The sequence below is a fragment of the Glycine soja genome, chromosome 10 (assembly GCF_004193775.1).
Source record: "Glycine soja cultivar W05 chromosome 10, ASM419377v2, whole genome shotgun sequence".
In the NCBI taxonomy this organism is placed as follows: domain Eukaryota; kingdom Viridiplantae; phylum Streptophyta; class Magnoliopsida; order Fabales; family Fabaceae; genus Glycine; species Glycine soja.
Window position 1 is genome coordinate 26030359 of NC_041011.1, and position 15458 is coordinate 26045816.

At 36.4% G+C, this 15458-nt stretch overlaps 1 long non-coding RNA gene across 1 annotated transcript; it reads right to left on the reverse strand.

The window, feature by feature from the left end:
* Positions 1-7016: 7016 nt before the first annotated feature.
* LOC114370784 lies at positions 7017-8467 on the reverse strand. Its single transcript, XR_003657922.1, has 2 exons — positions 8339-8467; positions 7017-7659 (listed from the first exon to the last, which is right to left on the reverse strand). It is a non-coding gene; the product is annotated as an uncharacterized LOC114370784 (long non-coding RNA).
* Positions 8468-15458: the final 6991 nt, after the last annotated feature.

A 15458-nucleotide genomic window follows, 5' to 3' on the forward strand; every position in this document is an offset into this window, starting at 1 on the left:
GCATGGAAAATGTAATTATGAAATTGAGATGCCCGAAGAAACACCATTTCCTAGTTAACCATGCATTAGGTACCATGTTCAATTATTTTGTTTTTAAGTGAAACGGGTTTATGATCCCAACATGGTTGGCTCCTAACACATGAAACTAAGAATGTAGTGTGAAGTTTCACGCTTCCCCCTTCTTTGTTTTTGTTTTGTAGAGGAAAACACAAGGATGAGCAAACATGAAAACAAATGGTATGCAATTTTGCAGATCAAAAAGTTTGTTGAACGCATATGCATGATGATGCCATGACTCATGCAAAATGTGAGGCTGGAATATGATAACGGACAAATGCAGGATATGTCCATTATGATGTTATGAAGAGATGCTTATGCGATGCATGATATGAATGCATTTTACGGACACGAGAGCCCGGAAAATTATCTCTTCTTACTCGCGCATTTGGGGGCGCAGTGCCCCATGTGTACAATTAAGAAGGTGATATGGACCTTCCGGCTTCCCGTGACAAAGGACGAGACCAACATACAATGCATGCTAGAGATAAAATGTAGGAGTGATTTGATTTGCACAAGCTTTTTGGAGTAGAAACATGGGACCAACTCATTTTATTTCAAAAAAGGAAGTCGTATCTAGTCAAGGTCTGAGAGACCATACAAGTTTCCTAACGATTTCTAATTATGTGGGCCATTAAGTCTATCATATGCTGACAATAGCCGAGAAGCCCGTGAATCTCTTCGGGGGCGGAGTAGGTGTCTGCCATCGCTTTGGCCTTGGCTAACAATCGGGGAAGTTCTTGACTCCCGTTCAAGGTAAGAGCAAACCGATCCATCCACATGGTTGCCTCTTGGTGTAAAAAGTCGATCACCCTTCCTCTAGCCTCTTTTTCCGCGTATACTTGGGCATATTCGTCCGCAATCCTATGCTCGTGGGCCGCGGCTAGACCTAACTCTTCTTGGTACTTGGCGATGATAGCTAGCATGTTGGTCTCCGTCTCGCATAAATGCTGAGACAAGCTTCTTTTGGACCTTGAACAGGCAACTAACTCCTCTTTCAAAACCATGCTATGCGCTCGCGACTGGTCCCTTTCTTCCTTTCGCAACTTGAGTTCACTATTGCTACCCCATAGAGCTCCGCGAAATTTGTTCCGGCCATACTCTTCCTTGCGAGCCCTCTTGGTCTCTTGTTCAAGGGCTCTTGCGGTAATTGCATTCTCTTCCCGTAAACCGGCACACTCCTTCCGAACGTGTGTAGCGGCCAACTTGAACTTCTCCTTGGCAAGTTTTGCCTTTCCTAACTCGCTTTTGAGAGCTTGGACTTCTTCGTCCTCTTCCGGTGCTTCAAAACTCTCTTCGCTGACGACTTTTAACTTGGCGAGCCAATCTAAACCTCGTATATGAACTTTCAGCCATTCGTGGTACCCACCAATGGTGCCATTACGAATGCCTCTAAGCTCTTGATCTTTCCTTAACGGAGTTTCCCATGCCTTATGGATTCTTTGTATAGTCTTGGAATTTTGTGCTCCGAGATCCCTCACAAGGAAAGGAGACATGCTTTCTTCCGTCGGTGCTCCCCTCATGGGGTACCCTAGTTGTCTTATAGCGAGCGTGGGATTGTAGTTAATACAACCCCTCGTTCCTACCAGCGGAATGTTTGGGTATCTTCCACATGAGAAAAGGACTCCTTCTTTTCCTTCCTTCCATCGGGGGAACCAACTGATTGTTCTACCTCCTATCTCGGCCAAAAGCTGGTCCCAATCTATTCTCCTCTTTTCAGTACACGAGCGATGGCTCAGGAGCGGACATGGATGTCTCGTGTCTTGTTGGAATAAGTGTGAAACCAACCAAACACAGAGGGCGGGTAAGCAACAGATGATCCGTGCGCTACTTTTTTCGCACCTTCGGTCAAATGTATCAAATAGATCTGCCAAGACAGCTACCACCGGACTTTCCTTGCTATGGTGGTAGGCAAGGAAAGCGTCAATTGCTGCTAGGTCTACCAAACCATCCACGTTTGGAAAGAGGACGACCCCAAAAATTAGCAAAGCTAACACATCCATAAACGGGACCCAGTCTCCTTGATTGGCCATACCCCTCGCCTTGTCTTCTAGGTACTTCTGTGGTAGGCCCGCTATGCCGTTCCGAGTCTGTTTTATGCGGTCCAAACCTCTTGCTGAATCCTTGACCACAGTTGCAATTCTGCTCAAAGAGGGGAGACACCCGGAGGAAAGATATGGTTTTCTTCCCCCGAGAGGACATCCTAGAATTTCCTCAAATTCTTCAATGGTTGGTACTAATTGGAAGTCCCCGAATGTGAAGCACCTCAAAGGCTGGTCGTAGTATTGGGTAAGTGATGCAATGGCTTCTATGGACACCTCGGCTACGGTCAACCCTAAGATCTTTCCGTAAGTCTTGCGGAAGGCTTGCATTTGGAGGGGTTCCATCAACCGCCCTAATTCCTTGATGCTGGTGGTATCTGGGCTTTTGACCTTGACTTGGTAGAACCTCTTGCCGGTTTGATTTGTTCCCATGCTTACTAAAGTGAGATAAAAGCTGGTGCAAATCAAAACTCCGATATCTCATGGGTGGAATGGATGAATGCGTGATGGAATGCATATGACACAGATGCAATCTAGGAATGCGGGGGTCCGGGGAATTTGTCCCCTTCTTAGATACGACGTCTAGGGGTAGCGAAATGCCCCAACGTACGTTTTTTAAGAAGGCGACACGGACCCTCCGTTGATTTGTTTACAGTAGGGATCAAGACAGAACCCATATGCAATGCCTATGCAAAAGACACAATGCGGGAATGTGCACAGTATGACAATATTTACCGAACATAAGCAAAAGGGTATATGATACTCATGCATGGCAGTGTAAAAAATGGCACGCAGCGTGTTTGCTTCGTGCCCCTATTTAAGGGACCTATAAGGGAGAGAACTAACTAGGCTTTTAGCAATAATCCCCAAGGTAGTTATATCTCTCTTGATGGTTTCTAGAGGTATCATCCCCTTTGAAGAACATATTGTAGCAGTAGGGACTACTAGCAACAATAGGTTTTCAAAGAGAAAAGCTCTAGATGAGGGTTCACTGTAATCAAGCAAGTCGGAGACCTAGCATGATCACAGATTCACCTCCACTCCTTATGCTCCCATGAACCCGGGTATAGGGCCCTTTTTCACTCACAGTGTGTGCAAATAGTGTTGGTGTTTGTGTGCATCAAATGAATAAATATTTACTTCATGCATACATTTAAAACGCACTAAAAGCAACAAGGAGTTTATATACACAAGAAGATAATGAAAGGAAACCAACAAAGGGGTAAGTCACGGTAAAACATTGCACAAAATTAAATGGCCTAACTCTCTAAAAACAATCCCCAGTGGAGTCGCCAACTGTCGCAACCTACCCTTCGGCGGGAGGGCGACGCGAGACTCGCGGGATGCGTGTTCCACGAAAGGAATACGCGCGGAGTCGCCACCAACGTTTATTTGAGGAAAACGTCGGAAAAAACTGGAAAAGACGCGATCTACGAACTTTTTAGTGAAAGGTTCGGGAGTTGTATTTACGCACGGGGAAGGTATTAGCACCCCACACGTCCGTCCCAAGGGACGGCAGCCTTTAATCGAATGTGCAAACATGACTTTGATTTTTTACGTTCCCTTTTATGTCCTTATATCCTTTATACCCTTTTTATATTTTTCTCTTTTTGTGGTCGACAAGGGTGTTTCCCTTTGCTCCTACGTATTCCTCAATTTGCGATGAGGAAATCAGACCTACGTAGTTCTTTCGGAACAAAGTGTTTGGTTAAGTTTGTTTTTGTCTTTTTTGCAAAATATGTTTTTATTTGAACAAAAGGTCATTTAAGGTGTTGGACCATTAAACGGTCTTTTGATTTTGAAAGGAGAGAAACGTTAAGGCGTTGGACCATTAACGATCTCTTGGGGTGGTCGACAAAAGCGGGGCTTTTGCTCCTACGTATCCTCAATTGTGATGAGGAAATCAGACCTACGTAGTTCTTGCTTATCAAGTGATTCTTTTTTACTTAAGTGGTGATCATTTTAAGGCGTTGGACCTTAAAAATGATCCATTTTACTTAGTGAGAAATTGAAATGACAAACTTCAAAAGCCTATTTTTGTGGACGAGCTTGACTAGGCGAGTTGATTTTAGCCTTAGTTTCACTTTAGTTATTAATCAATTCGATTAAGAATGAGAAATCCCAAAGAGAAAACGTCCGATTGATTTTCTGCTTTATTTTACTAAAAGATGTTTTTTTTTTATTATTATATTATTTTTTACCTCTTTTTGATTTCCAACGTGGTTACGGCACGACCGAACGGTCAGAATTTATTTTAACCGAAGTTAACGGATAATACAATTCAAACGTTCGATGGAAATTTATTTTATTTTTAAGTTAAGCGAGAAATGACTTAAGTAAAATGGCTTAAGCACGTCAAGAGGGGGTATAAAAAGTAAACAAAACGAGAATAAAAATGCACGAAACACAATGTGGACCACTACGGGTACATAGAATGAATCGAAAAGCTTGGTTCGAGGTACTTACCCGTTGAAGATCGAAGAACGATGAAGAACGTCGAAGAACGGTTGAAAGCTTTGCGAGATTCCTCACGGAAAACGTTACGGAAACGTTTCGGAAGCGCCTCGGCTTAGATTTTCTTCACGGAAACAATTTTTCCAAGCAAATTCGAAAGAGAGAGAAGTGCCTAAGGGGCTGAACCCCTTCCTTCTTGCATTCCTCCCCTATTTATAGCAAAATAGGGGAGCTGGTTGCCGCCCAGCTCGCCCAGGCGAGCTCAGCTCGCCCAGGCGAGCAGGGTTGCTTCCTCCAGAAGCAACCGCCTTCTGGAGGAATATTCCAGAGGGCCCAAGTGGGCCTGGGTGCTATTTGCACCCCCATTTTTACTAAGTACACCCCCCTCTACTGTTTTTTGGTGATTCTTTTTTCGTAAAGTTACGGAAACTTACGAATTTCGTAACGATACTTGTTTTCTTTCCGTAATGTTACGGAACCTTGCGGATTACATAATCATCCCCTTTTTGACTTACGGAATGTTACGGAACCTCACTTAATTATGCAACGATGCTTCCATTTGATTTCCGGTGTGTCACGGAAACTTACGGATTGTGCATCAATACTTTTTTTGGTTTTTCGGCATGTCCTGGAATTTCACAAATCGCCTAATGATGGGTGCCAAGCACCTCACGAGGACCAAAGAATGGTCGCACGTCATCGAGCAAAGGTCCCCGGACGAAATTAGGGTATGACACAAGGCGCTGCCAAAACAAACCAAGGATCATTCCCTACGTCGCTTCTCTTGCTAGCCTTGTACCCTGTGCAACAGTGGGTTAGTTCTTCTTCCTTTTCTTTTCTTTTCCTAAGGGTTGAATGTAATCCATGTACCCTTATGGGTCCTCTCTGATATTATGTATGTATTCATCTTCTCCCCTTTGTCGTTGGTAATTTCATTTTTATTTGTAAGGTTAAATTCTAGCCGACCACTAGTGTCGTGAAATCATTTTCTTTTCTTTTATAAAAATAGAGACTAATAAACAAAAAAAAAATACAGGAAATCAATCCACAACCAAACTTCTTTTATCAAATATCACTTGAGATCATTTCAAGGTCCAACACCTTAACAATTCTCTCCGTGTTTCAAAATTTAAAACGTCGTTTTAAGGTCCAACGCCTTAACGACTCCTTGTTCACAAATAAAATAAATCTTTCAAAAAACAAAATCAATTTAACACACAAAAAATTAAATTTGAAGAACTATGTAACTTTGATTTCCTCATCACACCTGGGGATACATAAGAGCAAGGGCAACACCCTTATCGACTCGAAAAAAATATATATATAATAAAATAATGTAATAAAAGCAATTTACCGCCCTTGGAAAAATAAATAATTTTAAAGTCACGTTGTGCACACTCGATTAAAGGTTGTTGCCACTTGTGACGGACGTGTAGGGTGCTAATACCTTCCCCATGCGTAAACAACTTCTGAACCCTTATTTTCAAAATTCGCAGACCTCTTTTTTGGTTTTCTAACGTTTTCCTCAGATAAACATTGGTGGCAACTCCACTCTTTTTCTCCCAAGGAGACGAACGTGCTTTTACTTATTTATTTTTGCTTTCGTCGTCCTGTCGTAAGCAACCTCACTAACATTATGAAGACAGATTTTCTTGAGCTAACAATCTCCCAAACTTTTGGTTGCAAGTTGACAACAAAAAAACATGTGGTCATCTGGTTAATGCATCAAATTTAAACCTTAAAATATGTAAATGATTCACATGATTGGTATATAGATTCACAAATATCGCCTGGCATCCATTCCAAAAATTTAAGGAATTCATCCTCAATTTTTTGTGATGATCTTATTTATAACTTCTCTTGGGAACAAGTAGTACATGGAAAATTATTGAACTGAAGATTATTTTCACTCTTTGATGAGTGTTTACATGAATTTTTAACTACTTTTCACGTCATAATAAACCGGAATGGCCAAACCATTCATGTCAAATAACAAACTTATTTTGTTTTGAAAACTCACTACTACATAAAAGGGATTTAACATCGGTTCTGGAGGAGTTTCAACTTCAGTTCTAGAACCAATGTTGAAATGGCCATCGTTGAAAGTAGGCATTTTCAACATCAATTTTAAAATCAATGTTGAAAATCATTATCTACATCGATTTTGGCTAAAACTGGTGTAGAAATATGACCAAGATTGTGTATTCTGAAGTGTTTTCTCCATTACTTTTAAAAAAATCGATGTTGAATATTGTATATAACATCGATTTTAGGAAAACCAATGTTGAATGTGCCTTTATAACATCAGTTTTTGACCAACTGGTATTATTTTTTGCAAAAATGTAATAATAATAATAATAATAATAATAATCTTCAAATTGCACAGTTTAATACAAAAATAGATTAATCTATAAATTAAAAAAAATTAATGTGTTTATACAGAAATAGATTAATCAATACAAATTAAAAAAATGGATAAAATATAAGAATTGAAATTTCCTTATGCATTAAGTAGTAAATCTGTAGCAAACATACCATAATGTTTGTACATATAATAAGTCCATAATCTCCATCCCATGAGCTACTATTCACCCAATTCACACACTTGAACAAAGTAGTTGTTCCTCCATAGCATGCATTAGTTGAATCAACATCTTCAATATCAATATTACCACTTGCTTGATTGTTGCATGAGTTATTAATATAAGATACAGATATCACATAAACACAAATACACATTTCTTTCCTTTTATTCCTTTCTAATTTTGACTCATTTTCAAAAATAAATAAATTAGATAACAATTTAATAGTCCAATATCAAAAAACCATCTCATTTGTCATTTTGTGTTCCTTTGGCAACGTCAAATATGTATGGACACAAAATAAGGGATTATATCCAATCACACTTCGGAATCTAGATTATCCCAAAAGAGGTGTGGAGATATAGTTACCTTGCTCGGTGGCCTTGTTGGCAAGGGAAGGTTCAGGGTAGGGGATGTTGAGGTCAAAGTAACCCATGGTTGTTGTTGTTGTTGTCGGTGACGCTTGCCCAGGGTTTAGATCCCAAAATAGATCAAGTTCTGCTACATAACTTGTGTGACTTGACCTATACAAGTGAAAACCACATGCTAACAACATTTCCAAAAGCAATCATTAACAACAATAAAGAATACATGAGTAAATTAAAGGAATGGATCCAGCTCCTTACACCATAAAGAAATCTCTCATGAAACAGAAAATACAATCCCAAAAATAAAGGAACGACAACAGGAAAGTAATTGGAAAGGGAGGTTTTGAGTTTTCATCTATCGAAGTTGAGAGCTTCTATATTTCAACATGTTATATTCAATTGTACATGTTTTGTTCAGTTTACATTGGCTAATTTTATGATAATAAGTATCAGTTCTCTATTTAATATATCAGAGTCCAATTGCTTGGATTTAGCATATTCATAGAAAAAAGTACCTCAAAGCAACAGATATTATTAGGTTGTCTAGTTTGTAATGGATTAAGATCAAAACCTTGGAGGAACACCGCAAACTATAATGGACCAAAAACAGAACAATATCTAGATTATAGCCATCAACACCAAGAGATAAAAGTTTTTAACTTAGGAGTTCTAATACGTCTAAAGTGTTGTGATTAAAAGATCTGTCATTTTTTCTGCAACTATGAATAGAAAGCAAAAAATAGCTTAAAACATAAATCCATCATCCTTAGGCGTTCAATTAAGAGAATCAAACACAAATCCTTAACAAGGAGAAAAAGCAGAGATGAGCACTGACCAACTGACCGAGCCAGGACGCTGACCAGAGAGCCTTGAGTGACATCAACGGTGGCTACAAAAAGGGGCCACGCCGGTGAGAGAAAGCCTTGAGCGACGGTCAATGAGCGAGTGACATGCTGAGAGCAACAAATATCCAGATAGTGATTTAAGATAAGTAATTTTTCTTTTATTATTATAATAAATTTTATCTAATATTTGTTAATCCTTTTACTTTATTTAAATAATATTCATACTTTTAGATAAAATAAAATATTTAATAAAAATGTACTTATATTATGATTATTATAATAATAGATAAAAAAATGTTAGAGTATTTTTCCCTAAATTGTTTGTCCCCCTAAATAGATTTAAAATGTTAAGTGTTTCCCTATAAATTAAGTGATTTTATGTCAATTAATTAAATTAAGTGTTTCTCCGAAAAATTATTATATACTAATCAAGCTGGGATTGAATTTGTCTTCAATCTGATTGGTTTAAATTTCTTTATAAATACAAAAAGAGGTGCATGTTTTAAAAAGAAAAGACATAAAAATGCACTGGGATCATATTTCTAATTAAATAATAAATAAAACAGATATGTATTCTAATTAAAACTGTTAGAATGATACTAGTATAAGTCAAGTAATGAGATAAAATAGTTACTTTTTTTTCTTTTTACAAAGATAAATAGATACTACTTTAAGAGAGAAAGACATACTGTGGATATTTAGGAGTAATACTTTAAAGACTGTTTTTCTTCATCAAATATGCACCTCTTTTTTGTATTTATAAAGAAATTTAAAGCAGTTGCAATCCTCAAGATAAATTTATTAGATTAAAAATCTTGGAAAAGAAGTACATTAAATGCACAATTCTGTCAATTCGTCATCACAAGACACACAAGGTTAAACACTCTTATGTAACCAATTTATAAATAAAAAAAAGAATCACATACATCTTTAAATGAAAAACAGTTCTATAGTAATTACAATAATCTACACATACAATAGTCTGACAAGATGGGTTTTGCAGCCAATTTTGGAAAGGAGTATCATTTTATGATGAATGATGTTTTTCTTCATGAAAACATTGCACTAAAAAAAGAGATAAGTCTACAAATCATAAACCGCGGAAAATCATATAGTTAATGCAAATTATGGAACATTTTTTAGTTATACTAAATCAAGGTAACTAATTCCCCTTTATTGGACATGTCGAGATTCCTAAGGTTTGTTTAGTTAATATTCCTTCCCATCTGTTCTTATTTTTTAGATTTCCCCTAAGAGGACATCTTATTCCCCATTCTTGTACCTATTTCATTACCTTCTCGAATGGTGCTTCTTCTTTTATTTGAAAACGGTAAAGAGTATCTCATATGCATTACAAATAAATGAATATTTAAAAAAAGTTTGAACAACTAAAACAAAAATAAAATATAAGAACCTAGGTCACCAAGGAACAACAAGCTCATGTTCCATGCACAGTTTCTCGTGAAAGCTTGATAGCATCATCACCTTGTCTTACTACAATTGCAAGGTGAGCTGAATGGCTTACATCACTTGTTTTCGGAGTTGCTTAAGCATGATTTGATCAACCTTGGAATCAACAAAATCTTTAGCTTTCCAAATAATGGCTAAACTATCATCTAGTTTGCAGGGGTGTGAACTAGGTTGCACACAATAATCAACAATGTTGAGGACAGAACCGGGAAGCTAACTACCAAAATGTTTAGAAAGGTCAGAAGTATCTAAAATGAACTTGGGAGGTTGAACAAAGGAAACTGAAAGTTCCTTGAGAATAAGGGACTAGTACACCTGCATTGACAAATAATAGCAAATGATACTTGTTGGAGTGTTTGGATTACTCTCTGAAATCAAAATGCAAAAATTAAACAAGAATGAGGGCACATACATAGTAGACAAACACTAACACTAGAAAGAAGAAAAGTCTTTGAGTAAGAAAATGGAAGTAAGAATGCACTTTAGTAGCACAGATAATTAGTTATACTTCTTTTTTAGAAATACCAAATCTTATAGCCACACTAACTTAAGAATAGAACCAATGCGGCTTCTCTCATCTGCCATCTAGCTTCTTTCTTGTGCAAATCACTACCTTAAGAACATAACTAATATAATGTGGTAGAGAGATTAAATGGAATATCTATGGCCCGTGCATCATCTTCTTTGGACCTATTGGATTCAATCAAGTCTCTCACATATCTCTCACTATTATACAAGTTAGGTTACCTTGAGGTTTGGCCTGTCCCCATTTCCTCAAGTAAACACATGTGATGGTAGTTGAGAGAAGAATCAAGCCAATCACAGTTGTAAAATTAATTAAAATGATCTTAGGTAAGGATAGTTTCCTTTCTAATTGATCGCTAATTTCCTTCTACAATATATAAAAAATGTCACTTTTGCATATATATATATATAGCTCACAACATTTTATGAAAGTTACAATAATGAATTTGCAGTTGAACAAGTTACAAATAATGCTTGGTTGAAACCAAGCATTATTTGTGATTTTTGTCAATATATTGTAACAACAACAATATTGACTAGTCTAAATATAAACAAAGTTTTAAAACTCCTCCCTTGCCATCAAGTCATAGGAAGTAAAATAAAAAAGGTTTAATTTGTTCTATGTAAAAACAAAGTGCATGATATGTGGAGGGATAAATGTTATACACTACAAAAACAAGCATATCTATCAACACAATAGATGTAGGTGGTCTAACAACAGAAGAGAGAATGCTCGTGTACCTCATAACCTACATTCTCACTCCGAGGTCAAGCAATCATGCACAGGTAACTGACGATGATCTGCACATTGTGTATTGTCTTAAATCTGGTATCAAGATGAAATTGGTACTTTTGAATGAAGACATAATGTTGAAGAGTCGTCGGTTAGTTGATTATGAGTTTTTGTATGTTGTGCTTGCCTCAAGATTCATTAACTATTTCAATGTTGATGTATCTAATGAGGTAGTAGATTTCACCAAAGCGTCTAGTGAGATCACCGAAAGGCATCTCTAGAAGATTGGGATGAGGTTTGTTGACCATGAGTGGATTATGGCTAGAGAGCCACCAGCAGCAGGAAACATGGATATCAAAGGGAAGGAGAAGTTGAAGCTAAAGCTCCGCAAGAGCCTGCACACCAATGGGGTCCTTTTGAGTCTCTTGTGATTAAAAAAATGGATGTCATGCTTCACCTCCATCAAGAGCACTCAGTTGACATTCATAGTACTTTAGAAAACATTACTACTCGGCTTGAAAACATAGAAACTAGGCCAACCCTTGGTAACCTCCTTAACCCAGATGAAGATGAAGCTTAGTTATGTTTATGTGCTTGTTCCTATTGTTTGATGGTTTGTTCTGTTTTGTTATGTTATGTTTGTTTGTCTTTGTTTGATAAAAGTTATGATTTTGTTCAGTAGTTCTATGATTAAAGTTGTAATGTTTTATGATTAAATTTGTAAAGTTGTAATGTAAGGTTTTATTTCCCTTCAAATTTTGTTTGTAGTTTGATTTTGTGTATAGTTTAAACTTTTTAGCCTTGCTAATGCCAAAAGGGGGAGGACTAGCATATTGTTTTGTGGAAAAGGGGAGAATACACTACATTAGCATTTGCATCATTAAGATAGATATATATTGCACTTGATAATGATGATGATGATATGAATTGATCTTCTCTTAAGTGTTTAAGAATTTTCAAAATTGACTAAGAAAAGCAAATCTCTACTCTTAAGACTTAGACCCTCCAAATACACTGAATGGCCTATTCAAGTTTGGCATCATCAAAGCCAATAAGGGGGAGATTGTTAGTGATAGAAGGAGCAATATGAAGACTTAGCCTTGAAACTTGAAGAAGTTTTATCTTGTATGTTGCATCTTATTAGTCTATATCATATCATTTGTGCATCATGCATCATCATGTGTGAGTTAGAAGAAAATTTCTAAAGTTGGAAAAATCTTCAGAAGGAAAAACTCTTTGTTTTAATCGATTACAACCTTACAGTAATCGATTACACAAGTTGTTTAAGCTTGCAGAGTTATGTCTCATATCAGTTTAACCGAATACAAGCTTATCATAATCGATTACATAGTTGTTTTTGAGACAACAACTAATTTATTCAGGAGTCTCTACTTTAATCAATATCGATTGCTCCTCTTTCTATAAGTGTTTAAGAAGTATACAAGAAGACTTTAATCGATTACTTTGAGGATCTAATTGATTACATTGTTCTTGAGTTGTTTCCAATTTTTGGGAAGAATACTTTAATCAATTGAAAAGATAATCTAATTGATTAGTTCATTGAAATAATCAATTACATTGTAGATTTAATCGATTACAGGCAGTTATAATTATTTTCTTTATAAATAGTTACCTTTTGTTCTCTTCAAAATACAATGAAATGAACTTCTGAGTGAGCTTGAGTCACGTGTTGATATTATTTAAAGAAATAAGAGAAGAAAAATGCTTAGAAATAATGACTCACAACTTCTAATCTTTTGATTATGAAGATGTTTTGTGATAAGTGAGTTGTGATACTTTCTTGAGTTCAAGAAAACACCTCTTTCAGTCAAAGCAAGGGTTTGCGAAAAGGATTGATCAGGTTGTGTCTATCTTCACTCTAGTTTTTCGTGTATAGTTTTACACATTACTTGGTTGTGCATGAATTTCTGAAGACATGCTAGAATAAGTGTTTCTAGTTTAGGCTAAGGGTGAGTTTCTCTTAGGCTCTTACGCAAAGGACCCTAGTGTTGGGTGCCTAAGTCTCTTTTTCTGGGGTAGGAGCTGAGATTACTTATGATTGCTTATAATAATTCTATATGCATAGTGAAAATCCAATTCAGGTTTGGATTAGATAACTGGATTAGCTTCTCTAGTCATAGGGAGTGAACCAGTATAAAAATTTGTGTACTTCTTCTCTTGATCTTATCTCTCTTTCTCATTATGGTCTTAATCAGCTTACTAAAGGTTCAAGAACATATCTTTTTGAAGGAAAGAACTTTAACAAAGGATCTTGTGTAAAGGGTGATTGATTCAATATTGTTTATGTTTGTTTTATCAAAGTTTTGTGATACGATCCGCATAAAAGAAGTTTTTTTGTGACTCTAGTTTTAAAAGTTTGTTTTGTTTTGAAAACCAATTCACTCCCGTCCCCTTTTTGGTATGTGGGTCCCATCATCTTTTTCAGGTCCCTGTGAGCCAAACTAATATTAGCATAAGTGAACTTTACATCTTCTTTTATAGGCATTGGAAGCACTTTCTTCTTGGCCTTCACCTTAAGAAGCTTCTCCATAATTTCCAGAAGCTCACTCACAGGTACAAGGGGAGTATTCCCCAAATTAAAAACCCTATATGATTGTTAATGTAGGTGAAATCCCTCATCCCAGTTCCCCTATCAGGAGACTTAAATATCGTAATATGTTTCCCTTTGAGAATGTCCTTCATGGGTGATGAGGACGACGCCAAAGAGCAAGCAAAGGAGGGTGGCATCATTGAGTTCAGTGTCAATGACAAAGATGTCAACATAGTCAAGGAGGCATTGGCAGGTTCATAGTAGCAGTTGAAGTTGTCAAGGCCGAGGACGTCACCGCCATGATGCTCGAGGGAGAGGGAGACATAAGGGTCGACGAAGCCAGTGGCACCGTTGATGAGGACGAAAAGGCCAGAGGGGGAAGTTTGGGTGATAAAGGCAGAGGACAACGCGTCATTAGGCGACAATGACGGGGTGTTGAGGTTTGGGTTAGGCGCGAGAAGAAGATGAAAGAACATGAAGAGATGAGTAGGTCGGGTTTAGAGAGTAAATAGAATAGAATGAGTGTGAGTAAGTTTTAGAAAAAAAAGAACAACATTGGTTTTTTTTAAAAAAACAAACATTGTTAAAGTGCATTGAACAACATAGGTTTTGTTAAAATCAAAGTTGTCAAGCATTACACAACATTGATTTTCATAAAATTGATGTTAACGAGCATTAAATAACATCGGTTATAACAAAACCGATGTTAACAATGTTCATTTATTTACAAAAATGCCATTGTGCATTATTTAACATTGATTTTGCATATAGTTGATGTTAAATGCATATTTTCTAGTGGTGGCTTTTGGTTTACAATCGTATGTTTTTCAATTTTACTAATAAACATGTAGTACTATTAACGAGACATAAAAAATATATTTCAAACTATTTTTTATACTTCTTGATATTGCTCACTATAAAAGGCACACGTCGCATACCATGTATACATATTTATAAACCAATATAATTATTCAAAGAAAAACATTGCAACTTTAATACTTGTAAAAGCTATCAAACTATATGAAATCAATCATGTGTGATACACAATTTTAAAACAAATCCATATTTCTTTTAATCTGTAACAATAGATAAAAGGGATACCTTCTGCTTGGTCTCCACTTTTTTGGATACTTTTACCCTCAAATGTCATAACAAACTTATACGTTATCCTCTTTGAGTGATGCCTAAATTTGTAACTTACAATTTGTTGAAACAATGCTCGAAAACTAAATAATTGCATGTTCCTCACCTTTTGGTATTTGGTAACTAAACACTCCCCCATCTTTTTTTATTTTGTAACTACTTCCTCGTGTTTCTCTATCTAGCTTTTAAATTCCTTGCCTTTCCTTTTTCTTCCAACTCACTGCAACATACCACCCACAATAAAGCATTCACGGCCTCAAGTTGAAATCATTTTTTCTCTTTCTACATTCCAAGAATTGGAACTAACCAAAGAATTTCCCTATTGTTATAGATGTTTTATTTTTAAATTTAAAATGCAAGAAACAATGTTGAAGACTATGATATTGTTGTTGTTTTTGTTTTGCATTTTTTAACACTAATAAACATAGGTTGTTATGATTTGTAACCATCGTAAGTGCACCTCCCTTCCCTACACGAACAACTAAACATCTATCTTTTGTATTTTGAGTCTACTACAATTTTGAGAAGCTGCTCGAAATTCTGAGATTAATTTTCCTTTTATTTTCTTAAACATTTATTCTTCGTCATGTCCTTTTTGTTGTTGAATATTTATCTTTAAATTATACTATCTTCCTTCGATTCATTTGTAATTGAGATGGAGTCTTTCATATTAATGTATGTCTTTTTT